We start from the raw sequence: 16,226 nt of genomic DNA, 5'->3' as shown, positions 1-16,226 counted from the left end.
AATTGGTGACAAATTGAACAGGTCCATACAAGAGGTGAACAGGTGTAAATTTGAATTGAACAAATACGGTTTGAACTAAACAGATCTGTTGGCAATTTTGGATCTGTAACTGTCAGTTTCAGATCTGTAACTGTTGGGCAGTTTTTCATACTGTTAAAAAACAGTTTAAATCTGTTCAAAAATAAATCTGTTGTGGAATCAAATGAACAAATGCAATTCAAACTATGGACAGATAACTGCAACAGTTTCTATCTGTTGTAACTGCTGGACAAATTTAAATCTATCTAGGCAGATTCAATCTGTTTGGGTGCAAACAGTTTTGGACTGTTTAGTTTATTTGAATTTCGGACTGGAAATGGACAGAAAACTTGAATTCAATTTTGAATTAAATTCCCGCAATAATTTTCAAAAAAATTCAAATGAATTTTGTTCAAAAAATTCATGTTAGAACCGACCCGACCCACAACCGCGCCCAGCATGGTCGGAAGGACGAACGGCGGCGGCTTGCGCGTGTGTGGTGGTTTGGGCTAAGGTTCAATTTGTCCATAACTCCTCCCTTCTACAAACTTGGGGTGCCTCTTGAGGCCTAACCCAAGTGTTACCACCTTGAACTTATATACACACGTAAGTTCTCTTCAAGTTTCAATGTGGGACAAACCTTTTAAGGAAATCCACATTTAATTCTTTAAATGTTTAATTCTACGAACCCGAAAACGACATCAAGTTCCCATTTGCTCATAATTGGTTTTGATGAACCATCTTCACCGTGTGACTTGCCACACGGCAAGGAGCACGTCACCTTTTCGGATCCACCCCAAAAGACGTTTGGGGGCCACTCAATTTTAGGCTCAAAGTTGGCCCAAAATAAGCCTTTATAAAACTAATTTTCCAACAGTTGTGGTTGTGAAAATGATGAAACCATTCAAATCGATCTAGTTCTCGGTTCCAAAGTTTTGGTTAAAATTCCGAACCGGACCAGACCGTGACATATTTGTTTATTATTTTTTATATAAAAAATTTAAAATATAAAATGTTTCTTATAAGATTTGAACACTAGCTATCATTGTAAAATTGATAAACTAACAAACTTAACCAAACTAATTACTATTAATTTGTTTACTAACATAAAATACATATCATATTTATTATTATATAAAACTCTTAAAACCATAAACCGAACCGCACCGAACGGAATCAGTTTTTATGGCTCGGTTTTGGTCCTCTTCCACAGGTTGACGGTTTGGTTACGGTTCCAGTTTTTCTGGAATCGTAAAAGACGGTTATGTTCCTAGATTACTCTAAAACTGGATCAATCCAATCCCCATACACCCCTAGCCAGATTTACACTGTTAAAGGCATTTCTTGATAAATATAGGTTTAAAAAAATTGATGATCTAACATGACATAAATAGTTTTGATTGTAAAAAGTCATAGGTTCAAATCTTGTTATCCTCGCATAATGTTCTATATTTATTCTGTTGCATTGTTCAATTTTTTATTTCAATTAAATGTTTCTGTTGCATTTTCAATTAGTGTAGTTATTAAAAGTGGCTACAACAATCACCTTCATTTAATGATTTTTGGTTTAATTAGATGAACTCCAAGAATCTAATTAAAGTTTTTGTTGTCATTTTAAGTAGCTGAAATATTTCCTCCATTCAATGAATATGTTTTTAGAGAAATACTATTTTTACATAGAAAATTAACGTACCAAATATATAAAAACTCTTGTATGAAAGTAGATCCCATGTAAGTCCCACATGTATGGGTCCTCCTTCACATGAGAATTTTTGTGCACGGGTTTTCTATAGGGAAAATTAGTCTAAGGTCTCTCTTCCATTTTTAGAAATGGAAGAGACCTACAATATTATTTTATGATGTCTAAGGTCCCTCACACCCTCTCTCTCTCTCTCTCTCTCTCTTCTCGTCGCCACAGTGCCACTGACTAACCACCATCACCGCCGTCCCTTTCATCTTCCTCTCTCCTTCTGGGTTCCGAAAATGAGGAGAGAGACAGTGAAAGTGATCTCTTTAATCCGAGGGCGTTGTTTAAGCTTTAAGAGGAGTCCATCATGATGTCTTCATCGAAAATTGAGAAAGCGTGGTCTACTTACGCCATTGATGGGTGAGTTCGAGCTTTGGTCATCTCCTTCGTCTGAATCTGAGTCTCTTAATCTATGGGCTCAAAACTCTCGCTTCCTCATATTGGCGTTTCTTTCTATAATTCAATCCGTCATCTTCATTTCCATTCTTAATTTGTCTCTGTGTCTGTGTCTGTTTCTATTGATTCCAAAATCTCTCTCTAATGCAATGCAACAGTGTTGAATTACGATGGAAACAAAGATTTGGTGGTGGAAATGAGGAAGAGAGACTAGATTACCTGCAACACATCGAGTCTAGGGAGGCTAGAGAAAAATTTCTCTAGAGAGGTAATTTTGTGGGAAGTTCAGGGAAGGCTGGGCAGGCCAGAGAAATTTTAAATTTCTCTAGAGAGTGGGAAGTATAAGGAAGGCCAGAGAAAAAAATTAAGAGAAATTTCTCTAGAGAGAAGGAAAGGCCAGAGAAATTTACAGTGGGAAGTCTAGGGAAGGTCAGAGAATTCTCAAGAAAGTCTTGGATCAATTTTCTGTAGATCAATTCGAGGGACCTTAGACATTATTAAGCCTTGGTTTGGTTTTCATGTTGGGACTAAAAAAGCACATATGGACAAAAAAAAAAAAAGTCACAAAATCACAAAATGACAAAACACTTAATTTAGAATGCAAAATTACCAAACTAACCCATATACAAACAAAAAGTCAAAAAAGTATCATTTCCAAGTTAAGGGTAATTTTGTCATTTCAATGCAAAAAGTCAAAAAAGCCAAACATGAAAACCAAACAAACAAAAAAGTCCCAGACTAAAAAAGTCAAAAAGTCAACATTGGCAAACGACTCCTAAAATATTAAATGTCATTGATGTTATAAAATCTTAATACTAGGGACTATAAAAAAAAATTTCTTTTCTGTATATATAGCATTATTGTTTTAAAACTTGTTTGGATGAAATCTAATAGGAAAGGAAAACATATATCTTTGAAAAGTGGTGCATATGAACAGGGCCGGCCCTGGCCTAAGGCCAGTAAGGCCTGGGCCTTAGGCCCCAAAATTTTGGCCCAAAAATAGGGCCCCCAAATTTGGTAAAATATTATAGGCTCAATGTTTTTTTTTTTTTTTTTTAGTTTTAGGATCAATTTAAAGGGCCTCAAAATATTTATTGGGTCCATGTATGGTTTAGCCCATACTTATTTATAAGTGTAGTTTTTTTGCTTATATTTATTAAAATGAATATATATATATATATATAAATGTTTGGGCCCAAGAAAAACAATACATACAATATATGGGTCCTATTTTTTTTTTTAACCTTCTTTATCTATTAGATTTTAGTACAATAAATAATTTTGCCCAAATTTTTTTACCTAGGCCTTTATCAGTTTTAATTGAATAATTTTTTCCTTATTTTTTTGCCCTAATTTTGTTTCATTAAATTGTTTTGTTTATAACTTTAATGATTATATGTGCAAGTAAATTTTTTTGTGGCTACAAATAAATAAAAAAGTTATAACTTATCGTTTATTCATGATTTTTTTTTTTCAATGTAAGATGGGCCCCCATTTTCAAAGTTCGCCTTAGGCCCCTCAACCTCAGGACCGGTCTTGCATATGAAAAACATTATAAATACATAATGTATGACCCCACCTGGAAAATTAGGTCCCTCAGGGATTGAAGGCTTCATTACAACCCTTGATTGGTCAAGCAAATCCATTAGCTACCCCTATTTAGGATTGACATATATATGACATATATATTTGGGATAATATTAAGAGAGAGAGAGAAAAAAACCACACACACACAATTATGTTGCCTATTTAAGAACTCAAATTTTTTGTACATAATGCACACTACATCAAGGTTAAATCTGTGTTATAATTCAATATTAAACACTTTTTTTTTTAATATTTTTCTGGGCTATTAAAGTATTTATGGTTTAAATAAAAAACAGTCAAATACACAATTTAGGCTAAAACATAATATGAGAGGAACAAAGTGTACACAACATTACTTCTTTGAAAATGTTTGTTTTTGTGACTCAAGCTCGAACTACAAAGCCTCTAAAGATAATATTTACAATTGAGTATGTATGTATATATTTTTTACTTTTTGGTAGCCACCAGTCCCCAAAATCTACCATCCCACGCCAACCTACCAATTCAATATCCTCCTAGGATATAATATCAAGTAATTTTAAAATATTACTCATTCTGTGTTAAAATATTAGTTTCTTATTTAATTTTTCATTATTCTAAAATATTAGTCTCTTTTCAAAAATTAAGAACTCAAATACTATAAATTTCCTATTTTGCCATTCTTTTAAATTCATTAACAATACAAAAAGTACAATTATGACAATTGATATTTCTAAAAAAATGTACTATCAAAGGATAATTTGGAAAAATTAATCTTTTTAAAGTGCAGTTATTGTACTATAATAAAAAGTTGGATTCCCCCGTTTGTTTTCAAAGGTAGAATGGAGGGGCTTGATAGTGAGGGATTAATAATGGGGGGGATTGTTAGTGAGGAGATTGATAGTGAGAGGATTAAGAAAAATTGTGTTTGTTTTGATGATAGTTGTTAGTGTAGGGATTGTTAAATTATTTTTATATAAAATAATAAAACAAATAAAAAAAATACAAGAACATTAAACATTAATGTTTTAAAAAAAATGCCCAACATGTAAAAAAATTTTAAAAAATAAAAATAAAATAAAAAAATTTCAAAAAAAAATAAAATAAATAAAATAATGATTTTTACTTAACAAAAAATACAAAAAATTAAGCATTAATGTTCACAAAAAAAGCCCGACATGTAAAAAATAAAATAAAAAATAAATAAAAAAAAAAAATTTCTAGTCCGTCGGACTATTTTTCTAATACCAAGTCCTGGAGGCCTATCCGAGTCCCATCTACAAGGCCTATCTTAAGCCGTTCGGCTTATCAGTCCCTTCCTCAACTCTGTAAACAAACAGCACATTAAATAGGGCCCATAGCTATCCTAATCCCAATCCTCTCCTTATACCCCAAAACAAATGGATATTATTTTAGGACATAAGGAGTATCTCATATGATTTATATAATTTTAGATTAATCACATAATAGAAAAATTTATAAAAAATACATATTGATTCACCTTTATTTAAAGTAATTAAGAAACAAAAGTTAACCCGCCTACTAAAATTAAAAATACATATTAATTTTAGTTTCTTATTTTCAAAAAGCAAAATATAGAATCCATAGCCTTGTTGGGTAATGGCTTTTTATATAAGGAGATTTGGTCAAAATCCCATCATAATAAACTTTTAATATATTAAGGACAAGCCCAAAATATTTTTTTTTGAAAAGTTTAATAAATATCACTATTATCAAAATATTAAACTTTAAAATAATATAACTTTTGATATAAATGTCGGTTTTTAATAAAATTAATATTTTTAGCATTCTTTCATCAAGATCAATCAAATAATATCCATATTGACTATAAATTTTTTTAAATATATATATATATATATATATATTATCATTGAAATTGATGTAAACAATAACAGTAAAATGTTACTTTGTTTGACAGTAACATGTTACTCTGTTTGACAATTACTCTGTTTGACAGTAACATGTTACTCTGTCTCATAGTAACATGGTATTCTGGTTCATAGTAACATGTTACTTTGGGAATATTGTCCAAGGAAAAAAAAAATTACTTTGTCCTTAATTATGTGTTTTCTCTTAAGGGGGTTTATGAAGAAAAATAAATTAGTCTGTCTTTTTCACCAAACAAGGGTCCAATGGAGGGGTTTTGACTAAATTTCCCTTATATATACTAGTCACTAATGGAATAAGTAACAAGAAAAACAAATAATAAAGAAATTAATGTCATAGTATGTATGGGCAAAAGTGATGCATAAGGTTTGAATCCAAAGTCTTGATTTTTATTAAGAACACTCTTACCACTTGAGTAACATACATATTGTAATATTAATTTTTATTAATATTTATTTGAATTGTACACGCATCGCATGTACCACCCGCTAGTAACTTTTTATTTTAGGTTAGAAAAAGCTTGCAGGTAAATTACCAATAGGTCCTACTTTTGGACTTATTACCCACTGTCTTATTGATAAATTTATCAATCTCTCTTATTTTTATAAATAAATTTATAGTGATAAATTTATTAGCCAGGGCTGTAAGTAAATAAGTTTAGTTAATAAGACTGATTGGTAAGTGTCCCAAAACTGCCACGTGGCATCACGTGAAGGCTTGGACACCAAGTCTAAATTTCACTTATAATAGTACTGTTAGATATTGATACTAACCAAACCAAACCAAATAAAGTCTTAAGTCTCATCAAATGGGGTCAGCTGCAAGAATCCTTATTTTCCACTTGACTCTATCCAAGGCCATATCGTTAGTCAAATTAAGGAAATTTATATCTCTATTACTACAGTAGTCCACGTCAAACTAGGTCTATCCCTTCCCTTAACACTATCATTTACTGTCACTGTATCGCATCTCTTCACTACTGCCTCTGTGGATCTTCGTTGTTTATGACCAAACCATCTCAATCTATTCTCTCTCAACTTATCTTCTATCGGTATTACTCCTGCCCATTCTCGAATATACTTATTCATAACTCCTTCTTTTCTAGTCTTACCACATATCTATCGTAGCATCATCATCTTCTCCATATGTTGTTTCTTAGTTGCCCAATATTTTGTCCCATACAACATCGCTAGTCTAATAGTTGTTCTATAGAACTTTCCTTTTAGTCTAATGGGTACTTGTTTATCGCACAGTACTCCAGACGCACTCCTTCACTTATGCCACCCCGCCTTAATTCTATGGATCACATCCGCTCCAATCTCCACAGTCGTTGTGATAATCGATCATAAATAATGAAATTGTTCACTCTAAGGTAGTTCTTGGTTCTCAATCTTCACTTCTCTTTTGCTTCCATTGTGATTGTTACGAAAATTACACTTCATATACTTTGTCTTAATTCTGCTTATCCTAAATCATTTAGATTCCAGTACTTTTCTCCAAATCTCCAACTTTGTGTTAACTCATTCTCTAGTCTCATCCACTAACACGATATCATCTGCAAAAAGCATGCACCATGGCACACCATCTTGAATATCGCGCGTTAACTCATCCATAACAAATGCAAAAAGATAAGGACTTAAGGTTGATCCTTGGTGTAACCCTACAGAAATTGGAAATTCACTCGTCTCTGCAACAAGCGATCTAATAGTGGTCACCACACCTTCATACATATCCCTAATCACATCAATGTAACCATTTGTCACCCCTTTCTTCTCTAACACCCACCAGATTATACCCCAAGGCACTCTGTCATATGCTTTCTCGAGAACCATAAAAACCATATGAATGTCTCTTTCCTTTTCTCTATACTTTTCTATTACTCTCCTTAAAAGATAAATTGCTTCCATTGTTGACCTACCAAGCATAAACCCAAATTGATTCTCTAACACCTCTGTTATTTTTCGCAATCGACGTTCTATCACTCTCTCCCACACTTTCATTGTGTGACACATTAACTTGATTCCTCTATAGTTGTTACAATTCTGAATATCTCATTCATTCTTATAAATTGGCACTAAAATACTCTTCTTCCACTCCTTTGGCATCTTCCTAGTCAACAAAATCTTACTAAGTAACATAGTCAACCAAACAACCCCCTTCTTACCCAAACATTTCTATGCTTCTATAAGTATATCATCGGGTCCTAAAGCCTTATTCAATTTCATCTTCTTAAGTGCACACTCTACTTGAAAGTCCCTAATCCTACAATATAACCTATAGTCCTGGTTTTTCTTATTACTGCCTACCTCCTCCCCTTTTGACCTACCTCCATATTCCTCGTTTAACAACTTCTCAAAATAGTTCTTCAACCTCTCCTTAATCTCTTCATCCTTTACCAATACCTTAGAGTCCTCACCCTTGATGCACTTAACCTGATTAAAATCTCTTGTTTTCCTCTCTTTAGCAAGTTTGTATATCCTCTTCTATCCCTCCTTACTACTAGTCTAGTATAAAAGTCATCATAGGCTTTCAACTTAGTCTCCCTCGCTACTCTTTTGACGTCCTTATTGGCCAATCTGTAGCACTTAAGGTTTTCCTCAGTTCTATCATTTTGCCACTTTTTAAAGCTCTCTTTTTTCATCTTTATTACCGCTTGGACCACCTTCCTCCACCACTAAGGTTCCCTAAAGTTGGGTCCCTTTCCTTTCGACTCTCCAAGAACTTCCCTTAAGATTCTCCTCATACGATTGGCTATCGAGTTCCACATAGTGTTAACATTATTGTCCAAGTCCCAAGTACCTTCTTTATCCATTCCATTTTTAAATGTGTCTAGTTTATCCCCTTTTAGGTCCCACCATCTAGTTCCACGATGCTTACTATCTTTTCTAGTTTGGTATTGCTTTTTAAAGCATAAATCTAGTACCAAATCCTATGTTGAGACGTCAAGCTCTCTCTAAGAATCACCAGGGCAGACATCGGTGCCAACCGTCTCTCGGCATGGAAAAAGACTTGCGAACTCGCCTCGACGATCTTAACACACTAGACGAGTAGAAACACAAAGAGTAGATTATTAGAGAATAGAAGGGACACAGATCAAGGGATCTTGGCAAGAGAACGAACAAGGTCACTATCCTGAAAAGATGGTGGATTTTGAGAAGTCCAAGAGAGCGCATCCCAACAAGGGAAACAACACACCAAAAAGGCTGAAGTCTATTGATAGCCGAGCACCTGGATGGTCAAAGAAGGACTTGCAAGATTATCTCTAGAGAAAGAAGAATAGTGTTGAGGTTACGTCAATCGCGCAGCCGAAGTCACCATTCTCGATGGAGGCAGATGCATTTGAAGCGCCAAATAGGTATTCTATGTTGAGGTTTAAAGTGTGTGATGGTAAGTCTGAACCTAACTTTCATGTTGGTTTATATTTGAATGCCATGTCTTTGTAGATTCTGAGTAAATGTTGGATGCAGGGTCGATTGTTTGATGGTACTGTAATTGCAGTGAAGCAACTCTTCTCTAAATCAAATCAAGGAAATCGTGATTTTTTTAATGAAATGGGCATGATTTCCTGCTTACAACACCCAAATCTTGTTAAGCTTCATGGATGTTGTATTGAAGTGGACCAATTGTTATTGGTGTATTAATACATGGAAAACAATAGCCTCGCCCGTAGTTTATTCGGTAAGTTCTATTGTTTTCTTAATTGCCAAACACTTAATATGAGAATTGCTGACAATGCTTTTATTAGCCTTAATTATATAGTTTTGTAGCAATGTTTGGAATGTTGTGTAATGTTCAAATCCAGATGACAGCCAATTGATACTTGATTGGCCAACAAGGCTTAATATATGTATTGGGATTGCTGTAGGTTTAGCTCTACATGAGGAATCAAGACTCCAGATTGTTCACAGAGACATTAAAGCTACTAATGTGTTGCTTGATGAAAACCTAGACCCTAAAATTTCTGACTTCAGATTGGCTAGGCTTAATGAAGATGAAAAAAGCCACATTAGCACTCGAGTTGCTGGAACAATGTAAGTCGCATTGTCGCCAGTGTTTACAACTGCCGGTGGCTTTGTCAGTAATGGTAACGCCGGCTGTATCACCTTGCTTTGCATCATGAAGTTTACCATAGTTTGTAGGTCTATCAACTTACTCGCTAGGTCTTTTACCTCATCATTCCTTCGTATGCATCGGTCCTTCCAGACCTAGAAATCACGCTCATTGTAATACTCCTCCTAGTTTCACTTCTTTGGGCCGTTGCGGCCCTTGGCAACATTGTTTGTTTTCGGATCCATTTCCTGCTCATCATCATTGTCATCTCCTCTGATGTTTGGATCAACGTGCTCTTCGTTCTCACTATACATGTCATCCCTGACTCTTATTTCTTGTCCCGCGTTGGCCATCTATCCTTACTAAGTTCCCACAAATAGCGTCAAATTATGGGTGTTGATTTTCAACCTCACAACCAATTAGATCTCTCTGTCGATATTTAGGGAACTTAGCTCTTCAGCACACGGAAGAATAGATTAAGCCAGCACCTGTGCACAAAAAGACAAAAGATACCACAGTAGCTCGTCCAGCTGGGGGCACTCCGATGATCGAGTCAGTAATCTTATCCCACAAGATATAAACTTATGTCAAGGGCTCACAATAAATCACATACCTTAGACCCATGGGGGTACCTTACTTTTATAGCCAAGTAGTGACCTCGTCCCCTAGAAGTCTTACTTCATAGGACTCAAGAATAATACTTATCCTGGACTCTCAACTAGATAAGGATGATCTCTATCCAAATAGAGTGCCCTAATTAATCTAGGACTCTTGTCCTCCATCCGTTTATCTCGGACCCCGATAAAATCGCATGACACCTCGACAATATCTCAACAACCTTGGCAACATGGCCCGTCCACGTGGCACGATGTGGATGACACTAAAAATATATCCCCATAGTAAGTAACAAGGTTTGTGTGAGATTGAGAGAGTTTATGAAGATGTAGGGGAGATAGAAAAATTCCAATGGCAAATAACAAGGATCGTTTTTAGAGTTTTGGTGTCAATTTTTTTTTGATATTGGATGTAGTTAATTTTATGCTGAATTATATATAAATTTTTGGTGTATTTTTCCTTGGCAAACACCAGGATGCACATATGTATCTTTTAACTAAAAAGAAAAATGACATAATTTTAATTTTTTGAGTCATAACTAAAAAACAAAAAAAATATATCATAACTAAGCATAGCATAAGGTATAACTAAAGAACTTATGAGTCATAACTAAAAAAATGTCATTACTAAAAAAGAAAATTAGTTATAATTAAAAAAGAAAATGACATAACTAAAAATGCATATGGTACACCTTTTTTTTTTAAATGTATATATTAGAATTTCCCTTTTTCTTTAAGTATGTATGGTATGCTTCTATTTATATTTGTCAAGTAATTTTTTAGTAGACTAGACCATGGACCACAAACATGAGCTAAATCTATGCAGATGTAAGTCTCATACTCAAATGGGAAAGTATATGGATTCAGAATTATGGATTATGAATTGAATTAGAAAAATAAAACATGATTGAGATTTATTTTTTGTATAATATAGTCTACATATAAAATTAATTTCAGCCATTAAATATATTTTGTAAATATTTTTCTGTAATTTTTTTCAGTAGTCAAATAGATCTAACAATCCACAAAGTCATTACCACCACTGAACAATATGTGTATATAGAATTTTAGATTATTTGAAATTCTCTAGATCTTTCAAGAATTTAGGCATATCCCTTTCAATCCAAAATCTGTGGAGAGTGCTGTTTGGGTCTATACTACGGCCCATATTCGATTATTCGAACTGTTCATTTTGTCGAATACTTTGTATATTTTATTCGCACAAAAAATTAAGTCGATCTTAACATATTTAAATTACCTCATTTGTCACCAAAAAAATGAATGATAATTGTGTTTTTAAAAATAAATCATATATTTTTTTGGTGACAAACGCAATAAATGGAAAAGGTTACGGTTATCGGAATGACGTAATTTTTTTTTATAGATAATATACATTGAGGGCTTTATAAAATGAACAATTAATCGAAACGGGACCCGTATGAGCTCCACGGGCCCCTTAAATTCTCTCATGTTGAGATGTGAACATGCGAGAAGCCTAATCAAATTTTTTTTTTCCACTTTGGCCCTTTATGTTTCAAGTTTTTCTCAATTTATTCATAAAGCTAACTTATGTCCAAAATTAGATAAAAAATGACACATTTATAGCCACGTCACATAAAAACTTTATTATGTATAACTCACACATTTGACACAAACCTAAATTCTAATATATAACTCACTGAAAATATTATGTCATGTGACAATTCATGTGATATATATTTTTTTTTGGTCTAATTTTAAACATAAATTAGTATTAGGAGTAAATTAAAAAAACACTTGAAACATTAAAAAAAGAAAAAAAAAAGAGTGCTGCTATTAGTATCCCATTAATTATTTTGAACACCACATTTCTTTGGATCTCCACTTATAAATTCTAAAACCCTTAAAATTTCTTTTCTCTCTTCAAATAATGCAAAAATTATCTTTGTGAAAATATTTCACCCATTCAATTGAACGCACACCCTCACATCCCAAAAAGCCTATCTTCCCAAAACCCTAACAAAACCTGCGAAAGTGATTTCTACTTCATCTCCCCATACTTGTTCATGACTTGAGAAAATAAATGTAGAGTTTTTTTTTTTTTTGTTGATTCAAAATTCCCCTTTCGTGGGTTCTGCGATCTCCACGAGTTTCGGTTATCTGTTCTTGAACAAATAAGAAATGTTCGATTACCTATTCCTAAACAATTAAACAATGTTCGGGTCTGTGTTCTTGAATTTCAGTCATATGTTCAAGAGTTCAGTCCTAAAAAAATGACGAACAATTTTTATTATTTTTGTCATTTTTTTTTAAAAAAACTTACCCTTACAAGGCCAATCTCCTCTGGGCTAAGAACACCATCAAAGTTACGAATCTCCTCTGAGCTTTTATTGTTGTACTCCTCTTGTCTCATGGAGTTGTGATTGTCGAAAAAACTTTCACTTATTGTCATTGCCAGAGAAGTGTAGGTAATCAAATTGTTGTCATCGTTACCGCCATAATATTTTTGCCTAAGGGTTTTCAAAGTTTTGAGGGTCGATAGGTTTTGAAGGTGGGATTTGGGAAAAATGGATAGATGACGATGGAGGTGGGTACTCTTATAAACCCTAACTTATGATGTAGTAGGTGTGTGAGCTTAATTGTGAGATGAGATATGTCAAAATTATTGATATCTTTTTTAATAATTTCATTTGAGGTTATTTTTGTAAGACAAAAAAGAAGAAAAAAAACTAAAAAATGAGTGTCCAAAATAATTGATGGAATGTTAGTAGTTAGACTCAAAAAAAAAAAAAAAAAAAGTTAAATATAATATGGGCAAATTGTAAGTTAGCCTAATATAATATGGCTCCATTCTACATGTTCAGGTCTAGCTTAACCTTTCACAAGAATTAGAATGATTCTACTAGGACCCAAATAATAATTCTGTACATTTATTTAAAATTTTGAAATTTTAATTCTTATTGTATGATAATGTAAATTTATTAACAAAGATAATACACATTAAACCTTTAAATAAAATATTTTTTTTTCTTATGGTATATCTAAACTAGTTATACATATTCTTCATATTAAACTGTTTTCATCTTCTTCTTCAAGTTTCAAATATTTTTTCTTTATTTTCTTTTTCACTCCAAAATTTCAATCCACCAACTAAAATTCACCATTATTATTAGCATCATTGTTTCTGTGTGAGTGATTTTCTGACCACACTGCCAACTCAGTATTCAGCTGGAGAGTACTGGCAGAATAAATGACACCTGGCTGACCTGCAATAGAAAGAGAAGATTCCGGCGGTGGTTCGTCCACCCGGGGGAACTCCAACGATCAAGTCAGTATATCTCTCAAAGATAATCAATTGCTAAACTCACTGTTCTGAATATAAATTGCGTACCTTAGACCCATCGGGGGTGCCTTTCTTTTATAGTTAACTCAATTCTTGCCCTAACAGAAGCCTAGCTTCAATGGACTTTAGCTCAGTGCTTATCCAGGACTCTTCAATAGATAGAGATAAACTCCCTAAGAGCTTTATCCTTATCCAGGCTGAGTTCCCTCATCATTCTAGGACTCTTGTGCCTTATCCGCTTATCTCGGATTCCAACATCTTCGGAGATAACCTCGGCGTCATGACCAGGACACGTGACACCTCGGCTGACACGTCGGCGTCACCTTGGCCACGTGTTGGTACTCAGAAAATATATCCCCACAATTGCCCCCTAGGTTCTATTACCTCGGCATTCTAAGGTAACGGAACCTATATCGGTACTTCCTTCCAGTACGCCGGCTCAAAGTATCTCAGCCGAGAGCATTGTTAAGGCCGATGAGTCTCTTTAAAGAACAAGAATTCCACGAGCTCCTTCACGCGTACGAGTTGTTATACACAATAACTCAACTGTTTCGGTCACGTGCTTTCCCCTTACTGGATCGTGTTTGTGACGCGCCTTTAAGTCGTCTTACGCTGTAGACACCCCATTTTTGACCGTCCTCAAGACTTGGACGTCATCGTTTGAACACTCGATGATTATTCATGTTCGTGTTCGTCTTGAGTTCTCAGAGGTTTCGACCGCACACCTTGCCTCGAGACCTCTCGACTTGTTTGTTTTGTGCTTGGTTGTAGACCAAACACTTTTGTGATTGCTTCTAAGGGCAGGGAATGGCTTGTTGGGCATCCCCACACCTCACCGGCCATGGCCTGAGGCCACCGGCCCTGTTTTCTTGCTACCGGCCAAAGGTGTTGGCTGGTCGGCATTGTTTTTGGTCGGTCGGCCATTGTTTTGATCAATCGGTCACTTTTTCTGGTCGAGACCTTTTCTTGGAGAGGCTTGACCCTTCTGAACCTTTGGTTTAGCTTCTTGTAGGAGGCTTGACCCTTTTGAACCTTTGGTTTAGCTTCTTGAGGGAGGCTTGACCCTTTTGAACCTTTGCCTAGCTTCTCCAAGAAGCTTGAACCTTTTGCTCCAAGCTTCTATGAGAAGCTTGAACCTTTCTTAGCTTCGTGAGGAAGCTTGACCCCTTTGCTCTAGCTTTCTCAAGAAGCTTGACCCTTTTTGCTTTAGCTTCCTTACGAAGCTTGGCCCTTTGCTCCAAGCTTCTAAGAGAAGCTTGGACCTTTGTTCCTCTATAAGAGGGAGCTTCTCCCTCATTAGAAAAGGTTCAAATTTTTGGCCAAGGCTCCATACACATATATCTCTCTCTATATCTCCTCCATTTTAACTCAAAAGTGTTAGGTTCTTGGCCCCATTGCACTACAACTCTTAGCCTAACCCTTCCACCTTCGGTCTAAGCATCTTGGAGGCCATTTTCAGAGGCTAAGGGACTGGTTTTTGGGTCCAGAGCTGCTGGAGTTCTTGGCTACAAGGGTAACACTCATTTTCCCTATTTTATTCCCCATTTTTGCACAAGCTTTTAGCCTATCTTCCATGCTGTTTTGAGCTTAGTGTATAATTGATAAGAGTTCTAATTTTGCATGCTTTTGATCTTTGTTTAAGGTCACTTTTGTGTTCGGGGTTCTTTTCCCCCTCTTAGGCCTTGTTTGGCCTCTTTTTTGTGCCTTTTTTGTGAGTTTCGGGACCACCTTGTATTGGCCTTCTCACCACTGAAATCCAGATGGATTTCAGTGGTGGGGATGGTGTTTTGAGGTCCTAAGAAGGAGAGGGCCATCCCCTCTCCTTGTTGTCTTGTTTGTTGGCATTTTTGGCCTTACAAAGGAGCCCCTATTTGCACACTTCTTGAGCATATTTCAGGCTGTTTTTAGTGAGTTTTAAGACCTGCATAGGCTCTCTCCAAAGCCCTTTTTGCCATTTTAAGTGTCCATCTTGCATGTGTAGAACAATCGTCTTTATAGCCTATCGAAGGAGCCTATCATTCTTGCATGCATGGACCATGTTTCAGTGGGTTTTTGGGCTTTATTTGACATGTCATATCTCTGAATTTTGTTGGTTTGATGGCCTCTTAATTTCCTCATATACTTGTAGTGTAAACCCCCTTCACTAGCTTGTATTGCATGCCATTTTAGCCTATGATTCAAGCACTTTTTGGCCATGTCTTAAACTGATTTTGTTCATGATTTAGGCTGCCTAGGCTCTGTTTTGTGGCCTCATGGTCAAAAAATGCTTGCCATGCATACTTGTTGTGTAATAGCCTTGCATAGCTTTGAGTTTCGGGGTCCCTTGCATGCTTGACTTGAGCTATTTACATGTTCTGGCATCATTGGGTATGATATTTCAGAGCTTATACTTGTGCCATACTCCCATGTTTTCCATGCTTTAAGTACTATTGAGAGTTGTGCTTGTATGCCTCATTTACCGACCATTGCATGAGCTTCATTTGAATTCATTCCGAACCACCATCCCAACACATTTTGCCACTGATTTTGGCCTGCATCAAGTCTGTTTGGGGTTGGTTTCATCATTTGAGCATTGCTTTGCATACCTCTAGTGTAATGTGCTTCA

The 16,226-nt window shown here is 35.1% G+C and overlaps 1 pseudogene; it reads left to right on the top strand.

Annotated features, from left to right (window-relative positions):
- Positions 1 to 8,958: 8,958 nt before the first annotated feature.
- LOC114299591 (putative LRR receptor-like serine/threonine-protein kinase At1g53420 pseudogene) lies at positions 8,959 to 9,670 on the top strand (annotated as a pseudogene).
- The last annotated feature ends 6,556 nt before the right edge of the window (positions 9,671 to 16,226 follow it).

The sequence above is a fragment of the Camellia sinensis genome, chromosome 12 (assembly GCF_055761805.1).
Source record: "Camellia sinensis isolate YWXY chromosome 12, ASM5576180v1, whole genome shotgun sequence".
Classification (NCBI taxonomy): Eukaryota; Viridiplantae; Streptophyta; class Magnoliopsida; order Ericales; family Theaceae; genus Camellia; species Camellia sinensis.
The sequence above is the reverse complement of the archived record's forward strand: the minus strand, read 5'-3'. Positions and strand labels throughout refer to the sequence as shown.